The sequence below is a fragment of the Crinia signifera genome, chromosome 1 (genome assembly GCF_055691185.1).
Source record: "Crinia signifera chromosome 1, ASM5569118v1, whole genome shotgun sequence".
NCBI classification, from domain to species: Eukaryota; Metazoa; Chordata; class Amphibia; order Anura; family Myobatrachidae; genus Crinia; species Crinia signifera.
The window spans coordinates 354,136,755-354,157,336 of NC_139217.1; the positions used below are offsets into that span (position 1 = coordinate 354,136,755).

A 20,582-nucleotide genomic window follows, 5' to 3' on the forward strand; every position below is an offset into this window, starting at 1 on the left:
AGGTTCTAATCAGCCGGTCGCCCAGCACTTCAAGTTGTTTAATCATTCTTTGCCTACCCTGAGGTATAAAATGATAGACAGCATCCCCCCCAACAGACGAGGTGGAGACAGGGGCAGAGCACTTTTGCAGCTAGAATCGAAATGGATATATCGATTACAAACAGTGAGCCCCTTAGGTGTCAACGAACAACTTTCGTTAACCTGTTTTCTGTGAACATTGGGTCCCACAGCCAATAGATCCTAGCATTTTTGCATACAGTTCTATGCATGGGTCACAGCCTGACTACAGCATTAGTCGTATGCACCCACCAGACTAGTTATGTGCCCACACATGATCCAATGTGTCCGTTCTGTGCCACACCTAGGAGCGCAGTCAGCCTTGTTTCATGGACAGCTCCTGCGGTTGTCAGTGTCTGCGCTCCTGTCAGTTTCATGAGCATAGTGCAGTTTCAGTTACGTGTTCTGCACTCACCTTATTGTTTAATCATGATGTTAGCATTTACCATGTAATGACAGTATGTACTGTGTGATGTTATTACGCACCAGTTGCTTACAGATTTGTGTGCTCTACACGTTTATGTTTTTGTCAGATCACCATGGTGACGGTTACACGGGTGGCACGCCCCCCCCCCCCCCCCCCGGGTGGCTCGGTCTCGACGGAGCTGCAACACTCCCATGACGTCATACGGCTCCCCAGCAGCGTGCAGGTGACGGGCAGGCACAGTGGGCTTTCAGCACTCTCCTATATATGTAAGTAATTTTTTATGTTTTCATTATATGTCTTGATAAAGGACGTTACAGTCCAAAACGTTGACAGCATAACCTCTGGTTGTGTCTTTTTTCCATTTGTTGATCATTGCTGAATTGGATTCTGAGTACATGCTACCATTTGCTGCTACAATTCCTACACCAGGATTGCAAGCACCGGACCTGTTGCTATTTATTAGCCTAGAGTGGCAGTACAGTACACACATATAATATAAACACTAGAACGTCTCTGTTCCTCTGCTGCTGCCCGCTGGCGTGTCATTACCACTGACAGTACTCACCTCCTCGGACATTACACTCTGCATGTAATGCGTGTCTATAATACCTGCGTGTGTACTCTGTACACATCCTGTAACCAGTCACAGCAGCCTCCTCCTGATTATGATTCCTGCACCCCTCTTATGCCCTAGTGTGCAGTATAAGCTGCACTGACTGGGAACCGCGGCTAGTACAGTCTCAGCATGTCCCCATCTTTATGCGGTCACAGAATGGAAGCTGTGGAGAGAGATGAGAGGGGAAGCCACTCCTCCTCCTCAGCTCGGCACAGAATGCATCCCAAAATCCAAGTCACCACACCTGGAGCAGTCGTGCATCCCATTGTGCGTCCTCTGGCAACCTGGTATTGTTCTGCTTGGCAGTATGATGGTTGTCAGTAGTACTAGGGTCCCTAAAATAATACATAGGAGTCACTGTATGTTAAATCCAGCTGGCTGTACAGGCTTACTGTACTGTGTAAGACACACATAAAATGGAATATTGTTTAAAACTTTATTCCATGCTACTTTTTATACAGTATTTACTTGAATCCACTTTGGTTTTCCAGCATATTGAAATAGCATTTGTGATGTCTATTTTCCTAAGGAGTGGGAGGAGAGACATAGAAATCAAGGGAGAGATAAACACGGGTCAGAAGGAGAGAGATCTGCTTTCTCTGCTGCAAGGATGGATCTTAGTAAAAACCACTGCTGCCGAACGGACCCCTGTGGACTGGATAAGAGGGAAAAACCTGTTGTTGTACATCCATCCCCTGGAGGACCCTGATACCCAGTTGTGGGTTACATGCGATTTTATTTCTACGAATATGTGAGTTTGTCCAATAAATATTTTGGTACTTGTTTCCTAGAACGGCCACAATCGTGAGTGATCGTGGCTCTTAATTAAGGGACACGATCCTCACGATGTGGCCGATTTTTTACAATTTTTTAACTTTGAATGACAGAAATCGGGTCAATCGGTCGGTCGCGACCAATTAAAATCGGCCGCGATGCGACCGACCGATTGACCCGATTTTTCCATAGACTTCAATGTTAAAAAATCTTTTAACATTGAAATCGGGAGGATCGTGTCGGTCTTGTGCCATTATAATGGCACAAGATGAGATGGACTTGATTAAGTCCATCTCACATAGGGTAAAATGATAAAAAAGGTGAAATGGGCCAATATGACCCATTTCACATTTTTTATGTGCCCGCCATGACCCCACGATAGACGTCAACCCGAAGCGTGGCGAGCGCAGCGAGCCCGCGAGGGGCGGCGGTGCGCGTCCTCCGACCTTTTCATTCCCCTACTATCCACTAGGGCGTGGAGTGAGAATAGAATAGTGTGGCGAGCGCAGCGAGCCACCGAGCCCGAAGCGTGGCGAGCGCAGCGAGCCCCGCGAGGGGACGCGTATACCTGTGAAGTTAGACGCGTCCCCTCGCGGGGCTCGCTGCGCTCGCCACGCTTCGGGCTCGGTGGCTCGCTGCGCTCGCCACACTATTCTATTCTCACTCCACGCCCTAGTGAATAGTAGGGGAATGAAAAGGTCGGAGGACGCGCACCGCCGCCCCTCGCGGGCTCGCTGCGCTCGCCACGCTTCGGGTTGACGTCTATCGTGGGGTCTAGCCCACTTAGTAACATTTGGGGGGGCAATTGAAACAAATCTGGTAAAAAAAAAAAAAAATCGGGTGAAAAATCGGTCGGTCGGATCGGTCGCATCGTATGCGACCAAATCGCATGCGATGCGATCGATCCGATTTTTTATCTTACGACCACAACGATCTAAATGGTTGTGGCCGTGCTAGGAAACAAGTACCAATATTTTTTACTTTTATAAAAAACAATATTGCACTAGAAATTGTTTTTTAAGCTCCTCAGGATCCGTGTGGATTTTTATGAAGATCAAAGACCGTTGATGTGCCTATGAAACACATTTGTTTGTGAGTGCATCCATTTATTATTAAATTGTGCAGATTGTGAAAACTATATTTGCACCATGGTCTGCTTTCTCTTTTAAATCCTAAGGTTACTGACAGTGACCCACACGGGAAAAAACAAACTGTGATTGCTTGCCGATTACAGTGACCCATGCACACATTAAATTGTGTAAGTGTAATTGTTTTGTGTTTTTCGCCAAGGGTTGCACTATTCACTTGTTGGCAAGGATGGATCTGGCAGCTACAGTGTGTAGACACAAGCCATGAGCCCTAAGGTTTAGAATTGTACAAGGCTAATCCACCCCCAGCAACCAAGGCACGACTTTCCCCATGGTACTTACCCCACTGCTTCATTTATGGATGCTAATCCTGAAGCTGAGGTGACACAACAATTCAGTACAGGAGTTAGACAGACTCCCAGTAGTGCTTTGCATAGGAGGCTGACTCACACGCAGCCTGGAGAATGGGGGCGGGGCAAAGCCAGTAAGAGAAGAAAGGAGGAGCAGTGGGGAAAGCCAGTACTGATTGGTCAGTACTCGTGAGAGCTCTCTCCCCCTCTGCACATGTGCTGCTGCTGCATACCTCCCAACTTTCTGACGTTTAGAATAGGGACACTCGCACGGCGTAGCCGCGCGAGCGTCGGAAAAGGGGCGTGGCATAGGCCACACCCCTATACCTACACGGCAGGACAATCACCCGGCCAGCACCCAGCCCTGACAATAAACACACACCTGCACAGCGGGACAGTCACCCCAGCAGCCCAGCTCCATGAGCCCTTCACCGCAGAGAGGAGCTGCTCGTAGCTCATCCGCCGTCTCAGTGAGTCAGAGGGACACTCACGCTGTGACCGTTGCACACATCCCTCCTACCAGCATTCTGGCAGGAAGCCATACACACAATGGTAGCCACGGTCATCCCAAGGGATGTGTTTACTCCAAGGCTATGTACTTTGGCAATATGGGCAGAAGACATACTAGAAAAACCCACCCAAAGTTATGTTACTCAGTTATGTACCTTGATAAAAGTTTGCATTGCCAGGTCATGGTTAGCCTCAAGCGGCCCTACATGGAGAGAATGGATATCATTGTCCAATGAGGTGGCACTAAATGAAAAATTTGTCTACAGTATCTCTCTAGAGGTTCTGAGAAAAAATATCATGTCATATGGAACAAATGACTAGACTCCCCCTTCGTGCACCAGGGTTAACTCCCCGGTGGACAACCTGGGTCTCCCCTCATTGCTATCCTGGGGCATGCATGCCCTTGCTGTTTTGGAGAGTTCTGGGTTTCTCTATCAAACCTATATAAATGCATGACTGTTGGCATGTATGCATCCCTGTTAACATACATCCCATTGAAATTGCGGTGAGCCCCTGCCGTTTCCCAACCTCGTGCAGAGCCTACTCATTAAGTGAGAAGTGCCTTGATCGGGCTGCGAAAGAGCAACACAACAACCTTAATGCGATGTATCACAACATGTTTATTTAATCCATATATGCATAAGTTTATAATCACAATGTTTTTTCTACATATATACCTCTGTCTAATGGAAATGATTGTTTGAAACACAAGCAATTTGTTATATGCATTATTAGTCCTTGACTCTAATTGTTTTTTTGTTTATGTAAGCATTACAAATTTCAATAAAAAATATTGAATTAAATAAATAAAAAAGTGTTGCTGTGGAACTACAGATCCCAGCAAGGTGTGCACATGTTAATGAAATCAGTCCCAAACAATTGTGTACCTTATGATTCACTGCTGATCAGTATGCATCCAGAACTGCAGGTCTGCTTATAATTATTACTAGAGACAGGATTATATGCAACATAAAAAGCTTGAAATATGCATGCAAATATGCATGAAAAATACTTAAAATATGCATGAAAAAGGTTTAAAATATGCTACATTAAATAATAAAAGAGTAATTTTTAACTTATTTATTTAAAAATTAGCATAAAATTAGTTGCAAATAAACCTCAAAAATAGGCCCACAGCATCTGCAGATGTTTAGTGCTGTACACAGGATTTTTTTTCTTCCTGGCTGCTACAGCATACTCCAGCATCCTAGGCTCTTCTGGCATCAACTACACGGACCCTCATCTCCAGCACTGATGGATCAAATGTCAGCATAGCGTGTGAGGGCAGCGCAGTGGAGGGCTTCCTCACTGACACGGCATTTCCTCCGCGCCGCATGATGTCACAACCCTTCTGCCCACCTCCTCTGCTGCAGAAGTCTGTCTCTTGGTGTAAAGTCCCAGGCCAGGGGCAGGCAAAGGTTCAGGAGCTTCGTAATGGCATCCGCCCCGACTGACTTTTATCAACATGAATCGGCAGCCTAGAGCAGTGTCAGACATATCGTACATCCAAGGTTCCCCACACTGCGCACATATTGCCCCAACCTGCACACTCTAGCACTACCTGGCCAGCAGCAGGGCAAAGCAGTGCTGTGACTCGCGGGCGGGAAGGGGGCAGGGCCTAAAATATGCACCATCACTAGATTTTTGGTAAAATATGCAATAACCAGTGAGAATGGGCAAAATATGCAAATGCATATGCAAATATGCAAATGCATATAATCCTGTCTCTAATTATTACATAGTATTGTGCTGATGTATTGTTGTTCAACAATATTCTGAATCTTGTGCAGTCCAACTATTTTGGATGCATCAATTTTTATTATAAAAATAAATGCAAAAAGCATCCACCAAAAATTGATCAAACAAAATAATAAAAAAAAAAAAAACATGACATTTTTTTTTTCATGCCAGTTGATTGCCACAATTAATTTACAATACTCATAAGAGAAACCACACACCAGAACAGAACAACACAATAATTGTTAATCAAGTACATACATCACTATAACTATCCATCACATACAGTATATGGACCATTTTTTTTTAAAAACCCACAAGGAGTGTTGTCAAAGAACATTGGTAAACATTGAGCAACATTTCACTACAACATAAAACTCCACAGCAGTATTGCATCATTTACCAATTTGCAAATATTCACAGGAACATCTCAAGAACTGGTCCATCAGGAAGAGGACCTACATCCTGACCCACCAATGCTGGACGTTGATGGGGAAATAATGCTCCACATTATTATCCCTACGAGGCAGAGGATATCCCTACTGAGCCAGCCAGCACAGCAAGGCAAAGAAGTACCCACCATGTACACCACTCCCTACTTCCAGACCCTTTTTTCAAAATGTGTGATTTAGCGGACAAAAAGTGTGAATTTCACTGCAAATCGACACACATTAAATTGTCGATTGGTGCAAAAAATGCGATTTCGGCTATTTCATACAGTTGATGAGTACGCTTGGTATCTTTATCTGGATAATGGCAGGCAGTATCGACAGTCATCGTGCAGAAATTACTCAGGCCCTTAGGGCACAAAATGACACCCTTAAAAACAAAAATGACTGCATTAGGGCCCAAACTGAGACCATTTGCAGTCTAAGGGCGGGATGTATTCAATTACATCGCCGCCTGCCCGCCGCGATGCCAGCGCATATGTACTAACATATGCGTCTGGCATCGCGGTGCGGTAACTGAGACCCCCCCCCCCGCGATATCTGTACTGTGGTGTGCGGGGGTCTCCTCTCTGCCGCCTCCTGCTGCCTTCACGCCAAGGACAGCTAAGCAGGCTGTCCCCGGCGCCTCCTCCTCCCCCTGCAGCCGGAAGGATGTCTGGCTGCGTTGCTAGGGGGAGAAAGGGCTTACCCTCCGGGGTCCAGGAGGACCTGCAAGAAGGTAAGCCCAAGGGAGGGGAAGAGGGGGGCTGGCGGGTGGTGAAAAGAAGCCCAAAGGCTTCTATAGGGTATCGCATTTACAGATGACGAGAACGCTTGGTATCTTTATCTGGATAATATTCCTTTTCACTGTAATTCTTTCTACGTATCTGACATCGGATCTTGTGGCTAAAAAAAAGAATGGCAGGCAGTATCGACACTCGACTTGCAGAAATTGCTCAGGCCCTTAGGGCACAAAATGACACCCTTAGGACCCAAAATGACTGCATTAGGGCCCAAACTGAGACCATTTGCAGTCTAAATGAGAATATCTCAGCCCAGACCCAAGCTATTCAGGGCCAAACTAATGCATTGGTCTCCTTGCATACCCAAATGTCTGGCCAAACACCAAACTTACAACTTCCCGGCCCTTCCCTAGTGACCAGAGTGTTCTCCACTCCTATTAGCAGCTCCCCAACTTCTCTGCCACATCGCATTGTACGGGCTCCCACCAAGTGACATACACTTCCCATATGCTCTGGGAACATCTCTTAGAAAACTCTGGCAGTGTACTTCTGCTTAACGGAGAAGTGGAAACTGTAGCAGCTGTGCTAGGACTAGTTGCATTCTGCATAATGGATCGCATGACAGCAGATTGGAGCTTCTGGGTAGAGCTGGCTGTGTCTGTCCTATGAGCAGTGGACGGTTTTGCCACATTAGCCATGGCCATGACAACATCCATCTGGGTGGCCTATGCTGGCTACATTGTATTAAAGATATCCTACATGATCAGCAACACAATAATAATGCTGAACATCGCTGTGACGGTCACTAGGAGCAGATACGCTTTTGTATTTGGGATGAACAACTTCACATCCACTCTTCTGATAGAACTTGTGACTCTCCTAATAACTGGTCTCAATCTGGGGATCTACAATCAGTTTGTCACCTACAACTGCTATTTTATTATACTGACAGTGACTTCCATCAGCATTGCAGTCTGGTCACTGATTGCCAATAGGAGGAGAAGCAGCAGTCCCCCAACAACACAAGTGTAGGATGTACGTGCTCAGTCAGAAAAGAAACCCTAAGGCCTCTATAGGGTATCGCAATTACAGATGATGAGAACGCTTGGTATCTTTATCTGGATAATATTCCTTTTCACTGTAATCTGGCACCGTGGTGCAGTAACTGAGACCCCCCGCGATATCTGTACTGTGGTGTGCCGGGGTCTCCTCTCTGCCGCCTCCTGCTGCCTTCACGCCGGGGACAGCTAAGCAGGCTGTCCCCAACGCCTCCTCTTCCCCCTGCAGCCAGAAGGACGTCCGGCTGCGTTGCTAGGGGGAGAAAGGGCTTACCCTCCGGGGTCCAGGAGGACCTGCAAGAAGGTAAGCCCAAGGGAGGGGGTGAGGGGGGCCGGCGGGCGGTGAAAAGAAGCCCAAAGGCTTCTATAGGGTATCGCATTTACAGATGATGAGAATGCTTAGAATCTTTATCTGGATAATATTCCTTTTCACTGTAATTCTTTCTACGAATCTGACGTTGGATCTTGTAGCTAAAAAAAAGAATGGCAGGCAGTATCGACACTCGCCTTGCAGAAATTACTCAGGCCCTTAGGGCACAAAATGACACCCTTAGGACCCAAAATGACTGCATTAGGGCCCAAACTGAGACCATTTGCAGTCTAAATGAGAATATCTCAGCCCAGACCCAAGCTATTCAGGGCCAAACTAATGCATTGGTCTCCTTGCATACCCAAATGTCTGGCCAAACACCAAACGTACAACTTCCCAGCCCTTCCCCAGTGACCAGAGTGTTCTCCACTCCTATTAGCAGCTCCCCAACTTCTCTGCCACATCGCAGTGTACGGGCTCCACCAAGTGACAGACACTTCCCATATGCTCTGGGAACATCTCTTAGAAAACTCTGGCAGTGTACTTCTGCTTAACGGAGAAGTGGAAACTGTAGCAGCTGTGCTAGGACTAGTTGCATTCTGCATAATGGATCGCATGACAGCAGATTGGAGCTTCTGGGTAGAGCTGGCTGTGTCTGTCCTATGCGCAGTGGACGGTTTTGCCACATTAGCCATGGCCATGACAACATCCATCTGAGTGGCCTATGCTGGCTACATTCTATTTAAGATATCCTACATGATCAGCAACACAATAATAATGCTGAACATCACTGTGATGGTCACTAGGAGCAGATACGCTTTTGTATTTGGGATGAACAACTTCACATCCACTCTTCTGAAAGAACTTGTGACTCTCCTAATAACTGGTCTCAATCTGGGGATCTACAATCAGTTTGTCACCTACAACTGCTATTTTATTATACTGACAGTGACTTCCATCAGCATTGCAGTCTGGTCACTGATTGCCAATAGGAGGAGAAGCAGCAGTCCCCCAACAACACAAGTGTAGGATGTAAGAGCTCAGTCAGGCACTAGATCAAGATCCTTTATGTGTTATTGCTAAATAAACACAAAAAAGTGTTGCTGTGGAACTACACATCCCAGCAAGGTGTGCACATGTTAATGAAATCAGTCCCAAACAATTGTGTACCTTATGATTCACTGCTGATCAGTATGCGTCCAGAACTGCAGGTCTGCTTATAATTATTACATAGTATTGTGCTGATGTATTGTTGTTCAACAATATTCTGAATCTTGTGCAGTCCACCTATTTTGGATGCATCCCTTTTTTATTATAAAAATAAATGCAAAAAGCATCCACCAAAAATTGATCAAACAAAATAATAAAAAAAAAACATGAATTTTTTTTTTTTATTGCCAGTTGATTGCCACAATTAATTTACAGCAAAATACAATGCAATTTTAACACTGTTTGCTAATTATTTTGCAGATCAAACTACACGATGTCATCCAGCTGGCCACAACCCCCCTCGTGGACACGTGCCACCAGAGCGAGCTAGTGAGTATATTTATAAATACACACAAACGCACTATTCTAACCCATAAAAACATTTGTCTGCCAGACACAAAAACAAATCCACCAGACCTGACGCCTATGAATAACAAACCAATCATCTAAATCTGTACACCATACAAAACACACGGTGAAGGAAAATCCCTATACATGCTGCGGGCCTGCTATTGGCACTAATTATGTCCCTTGAAAAATGGCATAATAGGCCACCGATACACTATGGCCCCCCAACCACCACCCACAACCCAACCCAAGAGCTTAGTGTGCAAATCCAAAAATCAAAATGGCAGTTAAAAGAAACATGGGACAAAGGCTGAGTAAGATTTTTTTTGTTAGGGGTAAACATGCACATTATACATGATGGGCCAGATGCATGAAACATTTTTTGGTTACATGATGAGCAATACTCATAGGAGAAACCACACACCAGAACAGAACAACACAATAATTGTTAATCAAGTACATACATCACTATAATTATCCATCACATACAGTATATGGACCTTTTTTTTTTTTAAACCCACAAAGAGTGTTGTAAAAGAACATTGGTAAACATTGAGCAACATTTCACTACACCATAAAACTCCACAGCAGTATTGCATCATTTACCAATTTGCAAATATTCACAGGAACATCTCAAGAACTGGTCCATCAGGAAGAGGACCCACCAATGCTGGACGTTGATGGGGAAATAATGCTCCACACAGTGGACCCCTATGAGGCAGAGGGTATCCCTACTGAGCCAGCCAGCACAGCAAGGCAAAGAAGTACCCACCATGTACACCACTCCCTACTTCCAGACCCTTTTTTCAAAATGTGTGATTTATCCGACAAAAAGTGTGAATTTCACTGCAAATCGACAACATTAAATTGTCGATTGGTGCAAAAAATGTGATTTCGGCTATTTCACACAGTTGATGAGTACGCTTGGTAAATTTATCTGGATAATGGCAGGCAGTATCGACAGTCATCTTGCAGACATTACTCAGGCCCTTAGGGCACAAAATGACACCCTTAGGAGCCAAAATGACTGCATTACGGCCCAAACTGAGACCATTTGAAGTCTAAGGGCGGGATGTATTCAAATGCATCGCCGCCTGCCTGCCGCGATGCCAGTGCATATGTACTAACATATGCGTCAGGCATCGCGGTGTGGTAACTGAGACCCCCCGCGATACCTGTACTGTGGTGTGCGGGGGTCTCCTCTCTGCTGCCTCCAGCTGCCTTCACGCCGGGGACAGCTAAGCAGGCTGTCCCCGACACCTCCCCCTCCCCCCCCCTGCAGCTGGAAGGACGTCCGGCTGTGTTGCTTGGGGGAGAAAGGGCTTACATTCCAGGGTCCAGGAGGACCTGCAAGAATGTAAGCCCAAGGGTGGGGGAGAGGGGGGTGGCGGGCGGTGAAAAGAAGCCCAAAGGCTTCTATAGGGTATCGCAATTACAGATGATTAGAACGCTTGGTATCTTTATCTGGATAATATTCCTTTTCACTGTAATCTGGCATCGTGGTGCAGTAACTGAGACCCCCCGCAATATCTGTACTGTGGTGTGCGGGGGTCTCCTCTCTGCCGCCTCCTGCTGCCTTCACGCCGGGGACAGCTAAGCAGGCTGTCCCCGGCACCGCCTCCTCCTCCCCCAGCAGCCGGAAGGACGTCCGGCTGCGTTGCTAGGGGGAGAAAGGGCTTACCCTCCGGGGTCCAGGAGGACCTGCAAGAAGGTAAGCCCAAGGGAGGGGGAGAGGGGGGCCGGCAGGCGGTGAAAAGAAGCTCAAAGGCTTCTATAGGGTATCGCAATTACAGATGATGAGAATGCTTGGAATCTTTATCTGGATAATATTCCTTTTCACTGTAATTCTTTCTACGTATCTGACGTCGGATCTTGTGGCTAAAAAAAAAGAATGGCAGGCAGTATCGACACTCGCCTTGCAGAAATTACTCAGGCCCTTAGGGCACAAAATGACACCCTTAGGGCCCAAAATGACTGCATTAGGGCCCAAACTGAGACTATTTGCAGTCTAAATGAGAATATCTCAGCCCAGACCCAAGCTATTCAGGGCCAAACTAATTTATTGGTCTCCTTGCATACCCAAATGTCTGGCCAAACGTACAACTTCCCGGCCCTTCCCCAGTGACCAGAGCGTTCTCCACTCCTATTAGCAGCTCCCCAACTTCTCTGCCACATCGCAGTGTACGGGCTCCCACCAAGTGACAGACACTTCCCATATGCTCTGGGAACATCTCTTAGAAAACTCTGGCAGTGTACTTCTGCTTAACGGAGAAGTGGAAACTGTAGCAGCTGTGCTAGGACTAGTTGCATTCTGCATAATGGATCGCATGACAGCAGATTGGTGCTTCTGGGGAGAGCTGGCTGTGTCTGTCCTATGCGCAGTGGACGGTTTTGCCACATTAGCCATGGCCATGACAACATCCATGTGGGTGGCCTATGCTGGCTACATTGTATTTAAGATATCCTACATGATCAGCAACACAATAATAATGATGAAAATCGCTGTGACGATCACTAGGAGCAGATACGCTTTTGTATTTGGGATGAACAACTTCACATCCACTCTTCTGAAAGAACTTGTGACTCTCCTAATAACTGGTCTCAATCTGGGGATCTACAATCAGTTTGTCACCTACAAATGCTATTTTATTATACTGACAGTGACTTCCATCAGCATTGCAGTCTGGTCACTGATTGCCAATAGGCGGAGAAGCAGCAGTCCCCCAACAACACAAGTGTAGGATGTACGTGCTCAGTCAGGCACTAGATCAAGATCCTTTATGTGTTTTTGCTAAATAAACACAAAAAAAAAGTGTTGCTGTGGAACTACACATCCCAGCAAGGTGTGCACATGTTAATGAAATCAGTCCCAAACAATTGTGTACCTTATGATTCACTGCTGATCAGTATGCGTCCAGAACTGCAGGTCTGATTATAATTATTACATAGGCCCTTATTCTGGTTGGTGCGGTCGAGCCGCATATGCGGCTCCGACCGCACCAGACGAATCCCCGCCCACCCTACGGTTCGCCACGGCCGTCCGTACACGGACGGCTGGCGAACCGCATAAAAATGGTGGAGGCTACGCCTCCACCATGGTGGGAGCTGCCCCCTGCATTCGATGGTCGTCGACCATCGAAGGCAGGTCCGCACGCCGCGGCAGCTCCCGCAAGCTGAGACCACACGGACAATCGTCCGTGTGGTAGCTTGTATGGGGGCTGAAAGCTGACATCCGGCGACGTCAGCTTTCCGCCCCCATGAGTTGCGTCATGGCCTCATTACCATGCGTACGCCCCGCGTTTGCATGGGAACGCCCATGAAACGCGGGGCGTACACATAGGGAAATGAGGGCATGATGCCTCTCACGCCCCTATACGCCCCCTTTGCGGCGGACGAAATCCGTCTGCGGCGAAGGGGGCTGCACATGCGCAGATTCACCTCTGCGCATGTGCAGAGTAAAAACATCGGCGGTACGGCCGCACGCGGGCCGTACCGATCCGATCAGAATAAGGGCCATAGTATTGTGCTGATGTATTGTTGTTCAACAATATTCTGAATCTTGTGCAGTCCACCTATTTTGGATGAATCCCTTTTTTATTATAAAAATAAATGCAAAAAGCATCCACCAAAAATTGATCAAACAAAATATTAAAAAAAAAACATGAATTTTTTTTTTTAATTGCCAGTTGATTGCCACAATTAATTTACAGCAAAATACAATGCAATTTTAACACTGTTTGCTAATTATTTTGCAGATCAAACTACACGATGTCATCCAGCTGGCCACAACCCCCCTCGTGGACACGTGCCACCAGAGCGAGCTAGTGAGTATATTTACAAATACACACAAACACACTATTCTAACCCATAAAAACATTTGTCTGCCAGACACAAAAACAAATCCACCAGACCTGACGCCTGTGAATAACAAACCAATCATCTAAATCTGTAACACACGGTGAAGGAAAATCCCTATTCATGCTGCGGGCCTGCTATTGGCCACAAATGAAGTCCCTTGAAAAATGGCAGAATAGGCCACCGATACACTATGGCCCCCCAACCACTACCCACAACCCAACCCAAGAGCTTAGTGTCCAAATCCAAAAATCAAAATGGCAGTTAAAAGAAACATGGGCCAAAGGCTGAGTAAGATTTTCTTTAGGGGTAAACATGCACATTATACATGATGGGCAAGATGCATGAAACATTTTTTGGTTACATGATGAGCAATACTCATAGGAGAAACCACACACCAGAACAGAACAACACAATAATTGTTAATCAAGTACATACATCACTATAACTATCCATCACATACAGTATATGGACCATTTTTTTTAAAAACCCACAAGGAGTGTTGTCAAAGAACATTGGTAAACATTGAGCAACATTTCACTACACCATAAAACTCCACAGCAGTATTGCATCATTTACCAATTTGCAAATATTCACAGGAACATCTCAAGAACTGGTCCATCAGGAAGAGGACCCACATCCTGACCCACCAATGCTGGACGTTGATGGGGAAATAATGCTCCACACAATGGACCCCTACGAGGCAGAGGATATCCCTACTGAGCCAGCCAGCACAGCAAGGCAAAGAAGTACCCACCATGTACACCACTCCCCACTTCCAGACCCTTACCCTACTGCGCCTACAGGCCCTGCAACCCCTACTACAGATGAGCTGGCCAGATCCTTGCATTCCTTTAAGGACAAACAGGTTGAGTTCATGGGCAAACAATCACAACAAATGGCCAACATGCAAGGGTACTTGCGGAACATCTTCCAGCAATTGCGGAAGGTGAACCACACTGCTCATGTAACCGCGGGGACCCGAAAAAGCCCATACATTTTTTTTAAATGGGAAAACATCTGGATGCGAATTCATGTGTGACTAAACATCGCCATTTTAAAATGTGTGATTTAGCGGACAAAAAGTGTGAATTTCACTGCAAATCGCCACACATTAAATTGGCGATTGGCGCAAAAAAATTGATTTCGGCCATTTTTTTTCAGCATGAATGAGCCAAGTTCAGAATGTTTAAATGACCAGATTAAGCATAAAGACAGGAACGTGGTGCACTGCTGCTGCAAGGTGGTGGTCATGTTCATCAAGCAAGAATGGTAGGACATCTGTGAGTGCTGTAGTTTCAGCACCAGCTGCTGATGAATATGGTGGTTACTTGTGACAGTAGGCTCCCACCAAGTGACAGACATTTCCCATATGCTCTGGGAACATCTCTTAGAAAACTCTGGCAGTGTCTTTATGCTTAACGGAGAAGTGGAAACTGTAGCAGCTGTGCTAGGACTAGTTGCATTCTGCATAATGGATCGCATGACAGCAGATTGGAGCTTCTGGGGAGAGCTGGCTGTGTCTGTCCTATGCACAGAGGACGGTTTTGCCACATTAGCCATGGCCATGACAACATCTATCTGGGTGGCCTATGCTGGCTACATTGTATATCCTATATGATCAGCAACATAATAATAATGATGAACATCGCTGTGACGGTCACTGGGAGCAGATACGCTTTTGTATTTGGGATGAACAACTTAACATCCACTCTGCTGAAAGAACTTGTGACTCTCCTAATAACTGGTCTCAATCTGGGGATCTACAATCAGTTTGTCGCCTACAACTGCTATTTTATTATACTGACAGTGACTTCCATCAGCATTGCTGTCTGGTCACTGATTGCCAGTAGGCGGAGAAGCAGCAGTCCCCCAACAACACAAGTGTAGGATGTACGTGATCAGTCAGGCACTTGCACAAACTGGTTTCCCTTACTACTAGGGCTAGAAACTTTAATGCTTTGATGAAAATAATGCTCATTCTAGCACCATTGAGATACTGACCAGACTGTGCTAGAAGAACCAGGCAGAAAATAATAACTGTATGGGTGCTAAACTGAACACTAAATCAAGATCCTTTATGTGTTATTGCTAAATAAACACAAATTGACACAAAAATGCAAGCATTGCTTATATTTGTTATATAAATTCAAATAAGAAATGTGTAAAAAAGATATTTCCTATATAAGGAAAACATTACAGTTATTATGATGAATTAAAATGTTTGCTTGCCAATTTTCACACCAATTTTGACCATTCATTTATCACTCAAAAGGTTATATACATAGGCGATTTGAGTTAAGCAAGGGGAAAAACGTAGAATGCTATTGTTTATTTCAGGAAACACGGGCGATGTGCAATCTCTGACTAGATTTATACTGCATGCAGTGTCTACATGTCCCGGGGATATCGATGCACGGGGCCGCATATCGTGATGTGTGCTTAATTTCTAAGCAATCTAGTCATATGTAGTCAGATCGCTTACAAAACAGGCCAAAATGTGTGTAGGCCCACAGGCAACCCGTGCTCTGAAAATATGCACTGGGCCTTGTACATCTCTGACTCCATCAACTGACACTGCCTTCAAACTGTCACTGACCTTAGCACCTGACACTGGTCATGTGACCTTCTCCTGACCTCCTATGCAACTCCTGAGGCTGCTGGGAATTCACAGCGACAGGTGTAATATATTGCTTTTTTTTTATATAAAAGGTTTATTTTTTTAATATAAGTAATGTTATACACGCTTTGCCTACAGAAACCTTATGATACACCCAGTGCCACAAAGAGTACGAAGGACCCCTGTCCAATTGCATTCTCTCTGCCCGCAGTGTCAGTACAGTATTCAATGAGAAAAATTTGCCGTGTTTTATGGCGAGTTTGTGCTTTTATCGCGTTGGACGGAGACTTTTGCTCTCAAAAAGCGAACAACCCTATTCAATGTGCACTTCTCGCCGTCTTTCTGAGTGATTTTCGCCGTGAAGCAATTCTCCATCTTTTCATGGAGAAGTGGAATGTGAACTTTTAAAATAAAAGGTTTTTTTGCTTTAATTTTGGTGTCAATAAATCAGGAATTTTATTCTGAGAAGGGGAATGCTATTTTTATTCATGTGCTTATAGCACATGAATATATATTTTAATTTAAATTTTTTTTTTTTTTTTTTTTTTACACAGAGCAGCCAGCAGGGGGCCGGGAGCCGAGCCGCTCATTAGATATTCATATATTCACTGTACCCGATCATTACATATGCATGATCGGGAGCAGTGAATATACCCGGTCCCCTGCTGGCTCTGGGGGGAGGGCAGCTTGTGCTGCCTGGGTCCCGGGCAACCCACCTCCCCCCCACATACGTTCTGGGGCAGGCAGGGAGACTTCAATCTCCCTGCCTGCCACCGTCCCACGGCTCCCTGCCGCGGACGCTCGTCCACTGCAGGGGTTAAGATTCGCTACTCACCCCTCGGACATTGAATACGGAGAGAGCGAGTGGCAGCCAGCCCTCTGGAACGCAGCGAGTGTGCAGCGAATCCTAAACAGGATTCACTGCACACGGCGAGATTTCTCATTGAATACTGCCCAGAGACACTGCTCCAACTGCAAGTAAATTCTGCACCAGCTGCCTTATCGCAGCCTTATACTGTCCGGGGGCCAGAACCTGCTGAACAATTGCACAAGGCTCCCGTGGTGAGTCCTCTTTCCACCAGGAACTGTTCAACTATTATTGGAGCCCCCTTGCCTACTTTGGGTGTTCTCATGATGGCACAAGCTAGAACTGAAATGCTTAGGAGTGGATGCTAAGGGCTCAATCAAATTATGTGCTGATGTTCAATGTTTTGGTGCTGCAGCATTTCAACATTGGCAACGGCACCTGAACTCGCACCCCTCGCAGCATGAATTTAACTTAAATTCGCACAAACTGCTTAGAGCCCTAAGCTCCGCCCCCTTCTTCACTCTTCTTCAGCACTGACTCACCCATCCACATACACACGGGGCTCAGCTGAAGCTCTGTCCCCGGATAGTGATTAATTTAGTTATAAGATCGGCTTCATTCATACCCCTCTACTCACAGAGTCAGACCCCCAGCTGGGTCCGTGAAGCTCCACCTCTTGGATCAAGTTAAGCTCCGCCCCTTCTTCAGCACTGATCACACATCCACATACACCTGGGGCTCAGCTGAAGCTCTATCGCTGGATAGATAGTAATTCATTTAGTTATAAGATTGGCTTCATTCATACCCCTCTACTCACAGAGTCAGCCCCCCCCCAGCTGGGTCCGTGAAGCTCCGCCTCTTGGATCGAGTTAAGCTCCGCCCCCTTCTTCAGCACTGATCACACATCCACATACACCCGGGGCTCAGCTGAAGTTCTATACCTGGATAGTGATTAGTGTGATACAGTTGGCTTCTTACCCCTCTACTCACACACTGAATCAGCCCCCCCCCCCCCAAAAGCTGGGTCCGTGAAGCTCTGCCCCCTGGCCAATCAGAAGCTGTGTCCTCTGACCTTTCTGAAGTCCTGTTGATTTAACTGCTGCCAGTGCTGCCCTTCCAGAGATTTAAATATGCAGCTGCCAACTCTCATTGGCTGCACATGTCTAAAGAGAGAGGGGTACCAATTGGCACAGCTACCAAGCACTGCTAGAGGGGAGCAGAACATTATGACAAGTAAGATCTGCCTTTAATGTGCCACACTTATGGAATGCCATGCCATCTTGGCACCTTGCCCACTTAAAACTCTGGGCCTCTGTGGAAAAACAGTAGCCCCCATCACCTGGCCTGCTCCTGAATCCCGCAGCAGTGTTTTGTGTCACCAGCAGAGCATATATGAGGGTGTTTTGTTTTTGCTGTTTGGTGTTGTTATTGCACATGGGCAGAATGGGCAATTTTCCCTTTATACTAATATACAGTGGGCACACACACTAGGCATCATCCTGTAACCGGTTACGATATACATGATAGACAATGTCTAGGTCGCCAGCCACTAGGTCGACCACTTAGGAATGGTCGACATATCCTAGGTCGACTTTGACAGAAGGTAGACACAAGCTTTAAGTCGACATAAACAAGCTCACTTCTATCCTTGCTGTGTCACCGCAGTTTGTCTGCCCCTTCCCTTTAGAATGTAAGCTCTAACGAACAGGACCCGTTCTCCTCATGTTCTTTTCTAAGAATATATCTCTGCCACTGTTATAATTGCGTCAGTGTCTGCTGTCTGCTGCCTCTTATTTACCATGTACTTGTCCTAATTTGCATTTGTACTGTAAATCACAATCTTTCTTGTATTGTTCTTTGCTCATCTATGTATTGTCAGGCGCTGCGGAACCCTTGTGGCGCCATATAAATAACCCATAATAATATAGACACCAACATATTCACCGTAGTATTCCCCTCATCTATGTATTGTCAGGTGCTGCGGAACCCTTGTGGCGCCATTTAAATAACCCATAATAATATATACACATACATATACACCGTAGTATTTACCTCATCTATGTATTGTCAGGCGCTGCAGAACCCTTGTGGCGCCATATAAATAACCCATAATAATATATACACCGTAGTATTCCCCTCATCTATGTATTGTCAGGTGCTGCAGAACCCTTGTTGTGCCATATAAATAACCCATAATAATATATACACATACATATACACTGTAGTATTCCCCTCATCTATGTATTGTCAGGTGCTGCAGAACCCTTGTGGTACCATATAAATAACCCATAATAATATACACATACATATACACCGTAGTATTCCCCTTATCTATGTATTGTCAGGTGCTGTGGAACCCTTGTGGTGCCATTTAAATAACCCATAATAATATATACACATACATATACACTGTAGTATTCCCCTTATCTATGTATTGTCAGGTGCTGCAAAACCCTTGTGGTACCATATAAATAACCCATAATAATATACACATACATATACACCGTAGTATTCCCCTCATCTATGTACTGTCAGGCGCTGCAGAACCCTTGTGGTGCCATATAAAAAAAACCATAATAATATACACATACATATACACCGTAGTATTCCCCTCATCTATGTATTGTCAGGCGCTGCAGAACCCTTGTGGCGCCATATAAATAACCCATAATAATATACACATACATATACACCGTAGTATTCACCTCATCTATGTATTGTCAGGCGCTGCAGAACCCTTGTGGTGCCATATAAAATAACCCATAATAATATACACATCCATATACACCGTAGTATTCCCCTCATCTATGTATTGTCAGGCGCTGCAGAACCCTTGTGGCGCCATATAAATAACCCATAATAATATATACACCAACATATACACCGTAGTATTCCCCTCATCTATGTCTTGTCAGGTGCTGCGGAACCCTTGTGGCGCCATTTAAATAACCCATAATAATATATACACATACATATACACTGTAGTATTCACCTCATCTATGTATTGTCAGGCGCTGCAGAACCCTTGTGGCGCCTTATAAATAACCCATAATAATATATACACCGTAGTATTCACCTCATCTATGTATTGTAAGGCGCTGCAGAACCCTTGTGGTGCCATATAAAATAACCCATAATAATATACACATACATATACACCATAGTATTCCCCTCATCTATGTATTGTCAGGCGCTGCAGAACCCTTGTGGCGCCATATAAATAACCCATAATAATATATACACCAACATATACACCGTAGTATTCCCCTCATCTATGTCTTGTCAGGTGCTGCGGAACCCTTGTGGCGCCATTTAAATAACCCATAATAATATATACACATACATATACACCGTAGTATTCACCTCATCTATGTATTGTCAGGCGCTGCAGAACCCTTGTGGCGCCATATAAATAACCCATAATAATATATACACCATAGTATTCCCCTCATCTATGTATTGTCAGGTGCTGCAGAACCCTTGTTGTGCCATATAAATAACCCATAATAATATATACACATACATATACACCGTAGTATTCCCCTTATCTATGTATTGTCAGGTGCTGTGGAACCCTTGTGGCGCCATATAAATAACCCATAATAATATATACACCGTACTATTCCCCTCATCTATGTATTGTC

The 20,582-nt window shown here is 45.4% G+C and overlaps 1 long non-coding RNA gene across 2 annotated transcripts; it reads left to right on the forward strand.

Annotated features, from left to right (window-relative positions):
* The first annotated feature begins 624 nt into the window (after nt 1-624).
* On the forward strand, nt 625-9,638 carry LOC146030312 (uncharacterized). Of its 2 annotated transcripts, XR_014455822.1 has the most exons (4): nt 625-750; nt 1,630-1,851; nt 2,897-2,966; nt 9,569-9,638. It is a non-coding gene; the product is annotated as an uncharacterized LOC146030312 (long non-coding RNA). The 2 variants fall into 2 exon arrangements; XR_014455816.1 differs by lacking the exon at nt 2,897-2,966.
* The last annotated feature ends 10,944 nt before the right edge of the window (nt 9,639-20,582 follow it).